General features: G+C 46.2%; 1 long non-coding RNA gene across 2 annotated transcripts in view; it reads left to right on the top strand.

The window, feature by feature from the left end:
• The first annotated feature begins 12,196 nt into the window (after positions 1-12,196).
• LOC141100788 (uncharacterized) overlaps positions 12,197-13,426 on the top strand; it is a 124,173-nt gene continuing 122,943 nt past the window's right edge. For both annotated transcript variants that reach the window (XR_012234778.1, XR_012234779.1), the window contains exon 1: positions 12,197-12,258. This is a non-coding gene — a long non-coding RNA (uncharacterized lncRNA). The remainder of the gene's footprint in view (positions 12,259-13,426) is intronic.

Genomic DNA, 13,426 nt, shown 5'->3' with positions numbered 1-13,426 from the left:
TTCAGGCATTGTGCTTACTTGGGAGCCCATGTCTACCAGGCAGCGTATGGCATGTCCATCGATTTCAGCCCATACTAATGGACTCACTGACACTAAATTGGTGGGACTATTGGTGCTCCTTTCGGGCTGTTCTGGCTCCGGGCGGCATCCCCCAGCCTCAGTGCTCCTTATTTTAAAGGGCAATGCTGTAGTGGCTGCCCACGTTGTGGGCAGGCCTGGACCATATGTCCTATTTCTCCACAGAGGTAACACATTGGGGGCTCTTCCCGACGAGATCCTCTTCCACCCCGTCGTGGTTCTGAGAGGGTTTTCCTTCCGGGGGTACATAACGAGGTCACTTTCCTTTTAGTTTTGGTCAGATCCTCCCTCATGTATTGGATCTCTTTCCGTAAATCTTCCACGAATCCTGGTTCAGCAGCTGCATTCACGGCCACCTCCCCACACCAGACCTTCACCGCTGGGACTGTTATTCCCTGCTTCTGGTCACGTGCACACGCCTCGCTTCCCACCTCTGCAAAGTTCATATGTGGGTTCACGCGCAAATATTCTCGCAGGGCCTGCTTATGCAATGCATTTCTCATCCCGGTCACTAATTGGTCTCCTAACACCACATCAGTCGGCCCTACTCCCAAGCCGTCTTTTCTGACTACGGCAGTGTGAATTTCTTGCAGCACGTTCATATACTGGGTCACCGTCTCCCACTCTTATTAAATATGCCTGAACAGACGCATATGCAATTCTCCTACGTCTGTAGGGTCCCCGTGAGTCTCTTCCAGTATTTGTAATACTTTGTTAAGGGCATCTCGTTCCCAGGGGGGGCCACAACATATCTGAATCTCTCGCCTCCCCGTCTAAAGCCATCATGGGACCTCTGCCTGCAAGGCGGGAGCCATAGGGTGCATTCTCACATCATTCCCTTTATACGCTCAGTCCAGTTCCATAACATGGTGTTATTCCCATTAAACTTTGGAAGGCTATTTAACATTGCCCCCAGAGAGATACTGGATCTAGGGCTCTCCCCAGCTGCTTGGTCTGCTATGTCCGTATGTGTGGACTGCATCCTGCCAACTACGCCAAGTGTAAGGAGGCTGCAGGCACGTAGAATGCAGTAACGGACTGTACACAGACCAAGGGTGAAAGGGGTTTATTATACAGTAGAAACTCCACGCAGGGAGAAATCGGAGAGATAATATTCCCTAATACAGCGAAAGGCTAATGGAAATAACTTAAGGAACAGGGACAAGTAAAGCCGACAATACAATAAAATATAACTTATCACTCAGGTTCCAGTCACGGTTGAACTTCTGTCTATGACTGGTGCTGCCTAGATTGCGTCATAGTGGGAGTCTGTCACAATCCTGAGGTAAGTAATGTAGTATCTTTTGACGATGGTTGTGTCCTCCCGTGGTCCTGATGATAGCGGCGAATCCTCGAGATCCTGATGCGGGTCTTGGGTCCAGCAGATGAGGTGATGAAGAGGGATACGTCCTTATCCTCAGCGATGAATGTCCCAACACTACTGAGATTTGCAGTGCTGCCCAAACACAGTTTACAATGGGCGGCCCGGTTCACTGTGCCAAATCGACACACACCTAAGACATGTTCACAGACATTGCCTCTCACGGTCAGTACTGTCAGTGAGGGCAGCTGTGGCAACGTTGTCGGCTGTGGCATGGGTCTCAGCGAGGGCAGAGATGTCGACTGGGACAGCGGTGTCTGAGCAGTACTCAGTCTACGGTCTCCTGTCAAAGCGCTCTGCCGTCCCAGGCTCTGCTCTGCCCAGACGCCTCAGCTGATTTTACCTCACAGATGGCCCGTAAACCCGAAATTCCCACCCAAACTGTCTGGTCACTCGCGTGCTGCAGCTACGTTTGTCTGCTTAGCCACACCTCCTTTTCTCAAACACAGAGTACGGTCTGGAGTCTCAAGCTTTCTACCCCACAATATAGGTGACAGCCCTGACTTCTCTGGACCCTTCACAGAGGAGACATGCCTAGTTAGTTCCTTCCCCTTACAATAACATGGTGTCGTTTTCTACCATTTAATTAGTATTTATTTTAATTTACAAGTATTAAAAATATTTTAACTGTTTTAAAAGTAATTTCATTTACAAGACTGAAAAGGTATTTCCTATTTAATATTAGATTAATGCCATACAGATTACCTTATTGTTCTACTGCATCCCTCAGTCATAGACCATCATGTGGAAAACAATACATGGATTTAAGGAAGCACTCTCACCAAAAATGTTATCCTCTTAATATATTGCAGTCATCATATTATATGGCACTGTGTACTTACAATTGCTCTGTTTGCCTTTCTACCCAGCTAATTCTTCTCTTTTCCCTGCACTATGTAGAAACAGGAAGTCTCTTTACCCAGTATAAATCATTCTCCCTCTTCAACTTCTGATTCAGCTGACCTCCTCATCCCCGCCTGCCAGGGAAGATTGACTTTATGCTCCTTCATAGAGCTTAGAATGATTCAGCTAGTCAGTTTTTAATCACGTGAGGTCATAGACCTAATGGAAAAGAGAAGAGTTATCTGGGTAGAAAGGCAAAATGAGCAATTGTAAGTACACAGTGCTATATATAATATGATGATTGTAAATTATTAACAGGAAAAAATTTTTGATGGGACTGCTTCTTTAACATAAAAGTTTAGTTCCAGAATGATGTGTGATGGTATTGAACTGGTATCATATTGTATAATTTAGGCTGGGTTCATATTCAATTTTTTCTCTATTTTTAATGTCTGTGCCAGGACAACTCCTGTTGTATATACCTAATATGCCCACAGAAAGTCAATATGGTGTCACTCGGGGTGGTATATATCAGAAAATGTTATTTAAAAAAATAAAAATGTTATTTCATGCACAAACATCCTGTGAAAATGTATCAGATGAACAGATGCAGCCATATACAACAGTATTATAGCAGTACCGGCAAAGCAGTATCATGACATGACATCTATGGTTGATCGAGATAAACTATTTTCATATTTGAATTCAGCAAGCAAAACTATGTGCAAAACATAAAACTCATGTTTATCTGACAAAATCTGTGCTTACCAGTATGATCATTAATTCTAAAAGATAATGCCACATATCTACGCCAAAGCTGTAAATACATTTTTCTGAATAAAACTTCCAGCTCCTTTGAAACATATCTGAATTTAAAAATATTCTATAAAAATCATTTTTCATTTTTGTTATCCAATGTCTACCTTAGCTTCAAAGTTCCTAATGAGCACTGACTTTCAATTTACATCCTGTCAAGAGACAGCGGGGTCCTTGCGACATGACAGAGAACTGAAATATTTTAATATTTGTCATCTGCATCTTGCAGAGTGCCCTGTAAACCGGTAATGTCTTTATGAACAGCTTGTCAGACAGGTCAACATTAAAACTGATCCTGAAGATTCAAAGTATCAGCAAAACAAAATAATTAATCTAAATATATACAAGCACTGTGTTCAGACCACAAGTTTTATAGTAGCCTGTTTATCAAAACAATTAGCGATGAACAGTCCAGATCATGATGAATCTGACACATAACGAAACCCCAAATGTGAGTGGGTGCTTGAATAAATCAGATTTACTTCCATGCAGACAAGGAGAACTATCACTTCTGTGGTAATATCTCATTTGGTTGCAAATCTGATCTCTTTTCATGTTCTTCTTCATGGACATTGTTGTTGCGATGTCCATTTCTGATCTAATATTTTTGAGTAGGTTCTAGTGTTCTAGTACAGTAGTATGTTTTTATTTAAGCCCTGTCTGCTCTTTTCATTATCATATACTTTATCTTTTTACATAGGACCAGCTCCTTTTTTGTGCTTTTTCTTTTCACACATACTCCTAGACCTACTGTAATGGTATTAGGTTAATGGGGCTGTCCGGTCTTAAGCCCTCGTCTCACATAGCGAGATCGCTAGCAAGATCGCTGTTGCGTCACTGATTTTGTGACGCAACAGCAATTTCGCCTGCGATCTCGCTACGTGTGACACATAGCGGCGATCGGGCCCCTGCTGCGATGTCGTTGATCGTGCTCGAATGTCCTGGGCCATTTTTTGATCACTGGTGTCCCACTGGCCAGCATGCATCACTGTGTTTGACAGGGACAACGACCTCAATACTACAGGTCTGAGAGACAGGGTCCCAACGACCTTGGTATCGTTCCGTACCGTTGCATCGCTGGTGAGATCTGACTGTTCGACATCTCACCAGCGACCACGCAGTGACGCACCAGCAATCCCTATTAGGTCATAACATTGCCGGGATCGCTGGTGCGTCGCCAAGTGTGATGGTACCCTTAAACTACAAGTCTGCAATTACTCTACGTGACTGCAGACTTCTTTGTCCAAACAACGTGAGCACTGCGCTCTGTGAGGATTCTCCCGGCCACATTCCAACTAGACTGGTTCTGGCCTTGCCTAATACACTCGCATTAAGTGAGGAATGAACCATGTCACCCAATTGTTGAAACTTCATGTAAAGGAGCCCAAACTTTGGGTGGCAAAAAAAACCCGGTACTGGTCCATGATCTCCCTCTGTTTTTGAGGAAACACACATTTTCTGACACAGGAGAATACAATGGAAAATAAAAAAAATGACTGTTAGAAATCATTAAGGTATAAAGGTGTTTGTTGAGCCACATCAAAAAAAGTTGTTTTCCACCTTTATTTTGATGACAACACTTCAGATAATGTTAAAAATGTTCAGTCTATGGGCCTAATTCATCATTTGTGATTTATAAGACACTTATGGTATTTGCAAGATGTCTTTTGCACCAAATTCTTCAAAGTGGCTCATGCGTTCCATGAATTTGATGCAAAGTTAAAAATGCTTTCTTTTTTTGTCTTTCTACAGTTTTTGTGACTTTTTAACATGAAAAGTCTGAAATCCATTTGCACCAAATGTACCAAATTGAAAACTCCAAGGGGGTTGAGGATTGAGCTTGAGGAGAGAACATTGGCATGAAGTGCACCAAAAAGATGTTGTAACAACTGGTTAGAGTTCCATCTCATGAATCTGTCACGTACAATAAAAAATGATATTATGGTATCATCTTAGCCAAAAAAATCTATGTAAATACTTTTACTTTTGGGCATAAAAGAATTTACATGAATTTGTCTAAACATCTGAATAACCAGAGTTGTTGAGGAATAATAAAAAAAGAATTAAAAAAACAGAAGCAACTTAAAAAGTGGTGTAAAATGTTGCGAGAATACGGCACAAATAATAAAGCCAATAAAAAGGAGGAATTGAAATGATGAACTTTGTACTGTAGCTAAGAGTTCAAAACTGGTCACAGTGTTGTGTACCTGATTTAAGAATTCATTTTCGTGCTTGTCTCTCCCACATAGGCAAACTGGGGAAAACTGTGCAAGATCTCATGCAGCTTCAGGATAATAATAAAGACAAGGAGGAAGGATGAAGAAGCAAGAAAGACTATAATTTACATTCTACCTGAGTACCAAGGAGGCTTCGAGAAGCCATGCAAGTATAGATAGACTTTCACATTCTTCATAGTCTACATTTAAATTCAGCTATGGACAAAGTTTACTTTTCAGCTTGCTCCTAGAAGTTGGAGATCACTATTTTTTCCTTTCGGTAACTTCCTTTTTAATTACAATACAAGGATAATGGGAAATAGAATTCTGTATTCAGGAATCCAGAGATTGCTTCAGAAAAATCACAGCAGGAAAAATGATGTCGGTTGATTGAGCTTGGTGTCGAAAACTCATGAAGATAAAATGCTTGCCATCCTACTGTGGGCCGAGAGCAAACATAAACCAAGGCTTCAATTGACAATAAAGCTTCCAGACCATTACACTGAAATTTAGCAGAGTGTGTTGCGCGCCTGCAAGTGTCCTCACAGTGCGAAACCAGGAATTTTATAATGCACGGGGCGTATACGGATGTATCATTAACTCAAATGTAAGCAATGTAAGCTTGCAATTTGCGTGCTCAGTAGTTCACACAGCTGAATTACTGATTTTTTAACATATCATTTAGCTTCCAGATGTTGGCGATAAACAGAAAAGGGCAGAGTGTAATGAGAGTAAAGGGTTTATAACAAAGAAGACAAATTTCATGTAGAAAGAATATTTGTTTAACATGACACTTTGTTTAGCTGAAAGAATGGAAAGTCATTTCCATTTAAATACATGTTGCGAGTTGTACAACAGACGTGAGCTCCTGTAATGAATATGCTTTATCACATCTCAAATGAAGGTGAATGAATTCCTTCATAAGGTTCTGCGTACAAGAATGCATGAATATATTCCGTCTGACTTCATTCTATCCTATTTATAGGCTACTGTTTTCTGTGAATTTCACAGTAAAACCCAACTTCACGTGAAATTTTGTCCATTTGTCTACAAAACTCAGTTTCATTAGACTCAAGAGCACAATCCATTTTTAACGTTTATCCACGTCTTTATTGTGAATTGGAAACCACATTGTATCTTCTTGCAGTTCTGGTTTGTCCCTTTATTTTATGTTTGCCTCCAGTAAATTTAGCATACTAGTAACCTTCAGAGCCTACAGTATCTATATATATATATAAAATCATCTTATCATGTCTGTCTGTAACCGAAATCCAGCGTCGCTGATTGGTCGCTGCCGGCCGGGCTCAACCAATCAGCGACGCAGGATTTCTGTGACAAACAGACTGACAGGTAATGTATGATAACATACTTACCTCACCGGGAGGAGCGTTGCCGTGGCTCTTCTCTTCTTACTGTGACCGGGGCAGGAGGCTGGGGGAGGAGTGTGGCAATGACGCTGGGGTACGCGCATGCGCATAGCGCTATCCTGCGCCATTTTCCTGAAGACACATTTGCAGTGTCTCTTCAGGAAAATAGCGCCGGACAGTGCGGTGTGGGCATGCACGTACTCCGACGCCAGTGCCACACTCCTCCTCCAGCCTCCGGCAGAACGGGACAGCGCTGGACCACAGGAAAGATGGGTGAGTATAAATGTTTTTTTTTTTGTATGTGTGCAGTTTCCTAGGGGTGAGGGGGACCATACATACCAGGAAAGGGGGTTGAGGGGTACCATGCATACCACAAAAGGGGGTGAGGGGTACCATGCATACCACGAAACGGGGGTTAGGGGACCATGCATACCACGAAAGGGGGGTGAGGGGACCATGCATACCACGAAAGGGGGGTGAGGGGACCATGCATACCATGAAAGGGGGTGAGGGGACCATGCATACCATGAAAGGGGGTGAGGGGACCATGCATACCACGAAAGGGGGGTGAGGGGACCATGCTTACCACGAAAGGGGTCTGAGTGGACCATGCATACCACGAAAGGGGGGTGAGGGGACCATGCATACCACGGAAGGGGGGTGAGGGGACCATGCATACCACGAAAGGGGGGTGAGGGGACCATGCATACCACAAAAGGGGGGTGAGGGGACCATGCATACCACGAAAGGGGGGTGAGGGGACCATGCATACCACGAAAGGGGGGTGAGGGGACCATGCATACCATGAAAGGGGGTGAGGGGACCATGCATACCACGAAAGGGGGGTGAGGGGACCATGCATACCACGAAAGGGGGTGAGGGGACCATGCATACCACGAAAGGGGGGTGAGGGGACCATGCATACCATGAAAGGGGGTGAGGGGACCATGCATACCACGAAAGGGGGGTGAGGGGACCATGCATACCACGAAAGGGGGGTGAAGGGACCATGCATACCACGAAAGGGGGGTGAGTAAACCATGCATACCACGAAAGGGGGGTGAGGGGGCCATGCATACCATGAAAGGGGGGTGAGGGGACCATGCATAACACGAAAGGGGGGTGAGGGGTACCATGCATACCACGAAAGGAGGGTGAGGGGACCATGCATACCACGAAAGGAGGGTGAGGGGACCATGCATACCACGAAAGGGGGGTGATGGGACCATGCATAGCAGGAAAGGGGGGTGAGGGGTACCATGCATACCACAAAAGGGGGGTGAGGGGACCATGCATACCACGAAAGGGGGGTGAGGGGACCATGCATACCACGAGAGGGGGGTGAGGGGACCATGCATACCATGAAAGGGGAGTGAGGGGACCATGCATACCACGAAAGGGGGGTGAGGGGACCATGCATACCACAAAGGAGGGGTAAGGGGACCATGCATACCACGAAAGGGTGGTGAGTGGGACCATGCATACCACGAAAGGGGGGTGAGCGGACCATGCATACCAACAAAGGGGGGGTGACGGGACCATGCATACCAGGAAAGGGGGTGAGGGGTACCATGCATACCACGAAAGAGGGGTGAGGGGACCAGACATACCACGAAAGGGGGGTGAGGGGACCATGCATACCAGCAAAGGGGGGGTGACAGGACCATGCATACCAGGAAAGGGGGGTGAGGGGTACCATGCATACCATGAAAGGGGGGTGAGAGGACCATGCATACCATGAAAGGGGGGTGAGGGGACCATGCATACCAGCAAAGGGGGGTGAGGGGGACCATGCATACCAGGATAGGGGGGTGAGAGGACCATGCATACCATGATAGGGGAGGTGAGGGGGACCTTGCATACCAGGAAAGGGGGTGAGAGGACCATGCATACCAGGATAGGGGAGGTGAGGGGGACCATGCATACCAGGAAAGGGGGGTGAGGGGACCATGCATATCAGGAAAGGGGGGTGATGGGACCATGCATACCAGGAAAGAGGGGTGAGGGGGACCATGCACAACAGGAAAGGGGGGTGAGAGGACCATGCATACCAGAATAAGGGGGGTGAAGGGACCATGCATTCCAGGAAAGGGGGGTGAGGGGGACCATGCCTACCAGGAAAGGGGGGTGACGGGACCATGCATACCAGCAAAGGGGGGGTGAGAGGACCATGCATACCAGGACTGAGGTTAGTAATGGAGAGGCATCAATAAAACACCTATCCATTACTAATCCCACAGTCACATCATAAGAAAACACAGACACCCAGAAAAAGTCCTTTAGTTGAAAGAATGACACAGAATCTTAATTAAACCATACTTAGGACCTCGCCTAATTCCACCGAAGCCCTCGATCTCCTGTAATAAAACTAAATTAAAAAAAAAATATACCATACCTGTCCGTCGTTCTGTCCCACGCCATGATCCGTGTCTAGGGGATTAATAGTTTATGGGCACCAAGATATTTTATGTACTTTATTTATTCTCTGTACTTGCTGCTATATACTTGCACTGTGCACTTTAGCTATTTAGCTTGTTTGTTTATATTCCTTTTCATCAACTTAGGATTAATTTAGACATACCTACAACATTGTGCTGGTATGTCAACAAGTTGATAAACTAGTGCTGGGCACAGTCTCCCCCTGCCTTTGAAGGTTCCCCTTTTGTCTTTTGTCTTTCACAACACATGTTTTACTTATTTATAAATATATATGTTTTAAACTTAAATCTTCTCACTTCCTTCTTTTATGGCACCATACCATTTAAAAATATGTTATTAACCTCATAGACATGTTGTTGTTGCATCACTATTGCCAATGGTTTTTTGGTGGTTTCCCTCTCTAGTGAGCTCCTTACACAGGTGCTCAGTTTTTAAACAGTGATTCCTAATGTGATATTCTTTAATTTTTTTCACTAGTTGAAATTATGACCAATGTAACACAACTCCTAGCTAATTATCACCTTTGTTGTCTACCTTTTTTGTGGAAAACTTACTCCTTGCCCAAATACATGACTTCCCCAACTGTCCTAGATTCAGCAGCAGGGCCGGACTGGGACTAAAATTCAGCCCTGGCATTTGAAGTTACACAGGCCCACTAGTCATATGGTGACTATATAATATTTTTGTACACTTGTAGGTTACAAGCAGTGAGAGGAGATTAACACGACTATATAACATGTAGTCAGAGCTGTGCCCAGTATTTCAGCTCAGTCCTATTTATTGCTTTTAGGTACAGTACTCCTCCCAAAGCTCTGTCCCCTTTTGTACACACGGTGACAGAATTCCTGGCAGAACTGCTATCCATTGGGCAACCAGACCCCCTGGTCATAGCTGCCCCTATCATACCTCCCAACTTTTGAGGAAGGGTAAGAGGGACAAAGACTGCGGCGCGCTCAGCGCGCCGCTGCAAATTTTAGGCCACGCCCGGCCACACCCATTCCACAACTAGTCACACCCATGTCCACGCCTAATCGCACCCATTTAGCACTGCTGATCACACTGACTTGTACTGAGGGCACACTGACTGGCACTAAGGAAGAGAGAAAACAGAGAGAGAGAGAGAAAAAAGAAAAAAGAGAAAGAAAGAAAGAGGGGAAAAAAGAAAGAAAGAACAGAGAGAGACAGTGAAAGAACAGAGAGAGAAAGAAAGAGGGGAAAGAAAGAACAGAGAGAGACAGAGAAAGAATAGAGAGAGAAAAAAAGAGGGGAAAGAAAGAACAGAGAGAGACAGAGAAAGAATACAGAGAGAAAGAATTAAAGAAAAGAAAGAAAGAACAGAAAGAAAGAAAGAGAGGAAAGAAAAAGAAATAAAGAGGGGAAAGAAAGAACAGAGAGAGAGGGAAAGAAAAAAGAAAGATTAGAGAGAGAAAGAAAGAACAGAGAGAGAGAGAGAGAAAGAAAATGAGGGAAAGACAGAACAGAGAATGAGAAAGAACAGAGAAAGAAAGAAAAAGAGAGAAAGAAATAAAGAATGATTCTATAAAGATACTATAGCAGCCCGGCTCCCATTGTAGTGCCCACCTGAGCCTCCCGATGCAGGACATATCATGATCCGCTCACATGGCCGGCATCCCCGATTTCAAGGCGATCCTGCTGTCTGCGCTGTCGGAGGAGGACACGGTGATGGATCTGAAGCATTCCTGGTTCTGTTACAATCTCCTCAAGAAATTATCTCATTTCCGGTCAGCTTCAAGCACATCACTTCAGGTGGAACATCACGTGTGTGTTTTAAAATGCTCCTCGGGGCTCCGCCGTGTACTCCTGTGTCCGTGGGAAAAGCCCGCTTTGTATGCTTCGTACACACTTGGCTCCGCTCCGTACATCCCGTACACATATGGCTCCGCTCCGTATACCCCAAACACACGCGGCTCCGCTCCGTACATCCCGTACACATATGGCTCCGCTCCGTACACCTTGTACACGCGGCTCTGTTCCGTACACCTCATACACACACGGCTCCTCTCCATACACCTCATACACACACGGCTCCGCTCCGTACACCTCGTACACGCGGCTCTGTTCCGTACACCTCGTACACACGCGGCTCCGCTCCGTACACCTCGTACACGCGGCTCTGTTCCGTACACCTCGTACACACACGGCTCCGCTCCGTACACCTCGTACACACACGGCTCCGCTCCGTACACCTCGTACACACACGGCTCCGCTCCGTACACCTCGTACACACACGGCTCCGCTCCGTACACCTCGTACACACACGGCTCCGCTCCGTACACCTCGTACACACACGGCTCCGCTCCGTACACCTCGTACACGCAGCTCTGTTCCGTACACCTCGTACACACACGGCTCCCCTCCGTACACCTCGTACACACGCGGCTCCACTCCGTACACCTCATACACGCAGCTCTGTTCCGTACACCTCGTACACACACGGCTCCGCTCCATACACCTCGTACACACACGGCTCCGCTCCGTACTCCTCGTACACACACGGCTCCGCTCCGTACACCTCGTACACACATGGCTCCGCTCCGTACACCTCGTACACACACGGCTCCGCTCCGTACACCTCGTACACACACGGCTCCGCTCCGTACTCCTCGTACACACACGGCTCCGCTCCGTACACCTCGTACACACACGGCTCCGCTCCGTACACCTCGTACACACACGGCTCCGCTCCGTACACCTCGTACACACACGGCTCCGCTCCGTACACCTCTTACACATACGGCTCCGCTCCGTACACCTCGTACACACACGGCTCCGCTCCGTACACCTCATACACATACGGCTCCGCTCAGTACACCCCATACACATACAGCCCTGCTACATCTACCCTGTAAACCCCTCCTGACCCCACACATACTTATCTCATCCAGCACCATGACAACAGCCAACAGCACAGCAGAGTCTTGCAGACACCAAGAGGCAAGGCTGTGCGCACAGGACCTATGATGAGGTCAAAGGAGGGGCGGAGTCAGGGGTCACATGATCAGGGGTCTGGACAAAGGCTCCTGAACATGTAACCCCTGACTCCTCCCCTCCTGTGACCTCATCACAGGTCCTGCGAACAGAGAAGGCAAGCGACACTGTGAGTGGCTGCGGGGGCAGGGGGGTCTCATGCTACGGCGAGGATGGGGTGCGTGGGGGGAGGCGTGGTGGCTTATCTCCCTGCAGTGCGGGAGGAACTTGGAAACTATCACCGCCGTGCCCGCAGAGGGCTGGCGGCAGGAGCCACAGTGGCCGCAGCAGCTGGCAAGCGGCCAGATGATCGGGCGCTGCCGCCCGCGGCCCACATGACAGCGGCCCAGCGGGAAAATGCCCGGTTGGTTATATTGCCAATCCGGGCCTGTTCAGCAGGACTGTCCTGATTTGAGGCATCAGTCTCGCTGTGTCAGTGCTTCATCCTGACTTCCTCTCACTCTCTCTTCTCTCTGTGTGACATCATTGCTCCTTAGTGTCCTCCTTAGGGGGGCAGGACCAGCATCTCTGCTTTGCACTTACAATTAATTAAATAATCATCTTCTCTGCTCTCCCCTGGAATCAAACTCACAACCTCTATCTTTGCAGGCAGTAGCCACAGCCTACATCAATCAACATAGGAGAACTCTGTATATTTTAAGCTTCATTACATGCTTTTAACCCATAGACAGATTATACTGATACATGGAGATACGTCTGTACATAGAAGTGCATTTCTAGGTACCTGTATTATAGAGATGAAGTAAAAAGTCAGATTTTTAAAAATTAATTCCCCTAGAATTGAACCCAGAACATCTAATATTGCAGGCAGCAGCTAAAACTATGAGCCACAGCCTCCTGTGATATCACTGACATCAATATAACTATACATAGAAAAACATCTGTACTTAGTAGTGTATTTCTATGTCCCTGTATTTTAGAGGGAGAATGAAATAAAGATTTTTTTCTTCCTATAAAATTACTAAAAAAAAAATTAAAAAAATGAAATTTCATTTTTAATGCGCTTTTTAAAAAACAATAAGGGTCTGTGCACACGTTGCGGTTCTGCTGCGGATCTGCAGTGGATTTGGCCCTGCGGATCCGCAGCAGTTTCTGCTGTGTTGTACAGTACCTTTATAGTGTATGGAAATTGAAAAACGCAGTGCACATGCTTCGGATTTTTCCACGCGGATTAGCTGCGGTTTTGAATCCGCAGCATGTCAATTCTTTAGACCACAAAAAATTTCCTATGAGTCAATTATGCAGCATAGGAAATAACAGGAGTTTTTAAGGCTAAA

This window comes from Dendrobates tinctorius, unplaced genomic scaffold, assembly GCF_039654945.1.
Source record: "Dendrobates tinctorius isolate UK_male_01 unplaced genomic scaffold, ASM3965494v1 ptg000107l, whole genome shotgun sequence".
NCBI lineage: Eukaryota > Metazoa > Chordata > Amphibia > Anura > Dendrobatidae > Dendrobates > Dendrobates tinctorius.
This window is presented reverse-complemented; position numbering and strand designations above follow the sequence as displayed.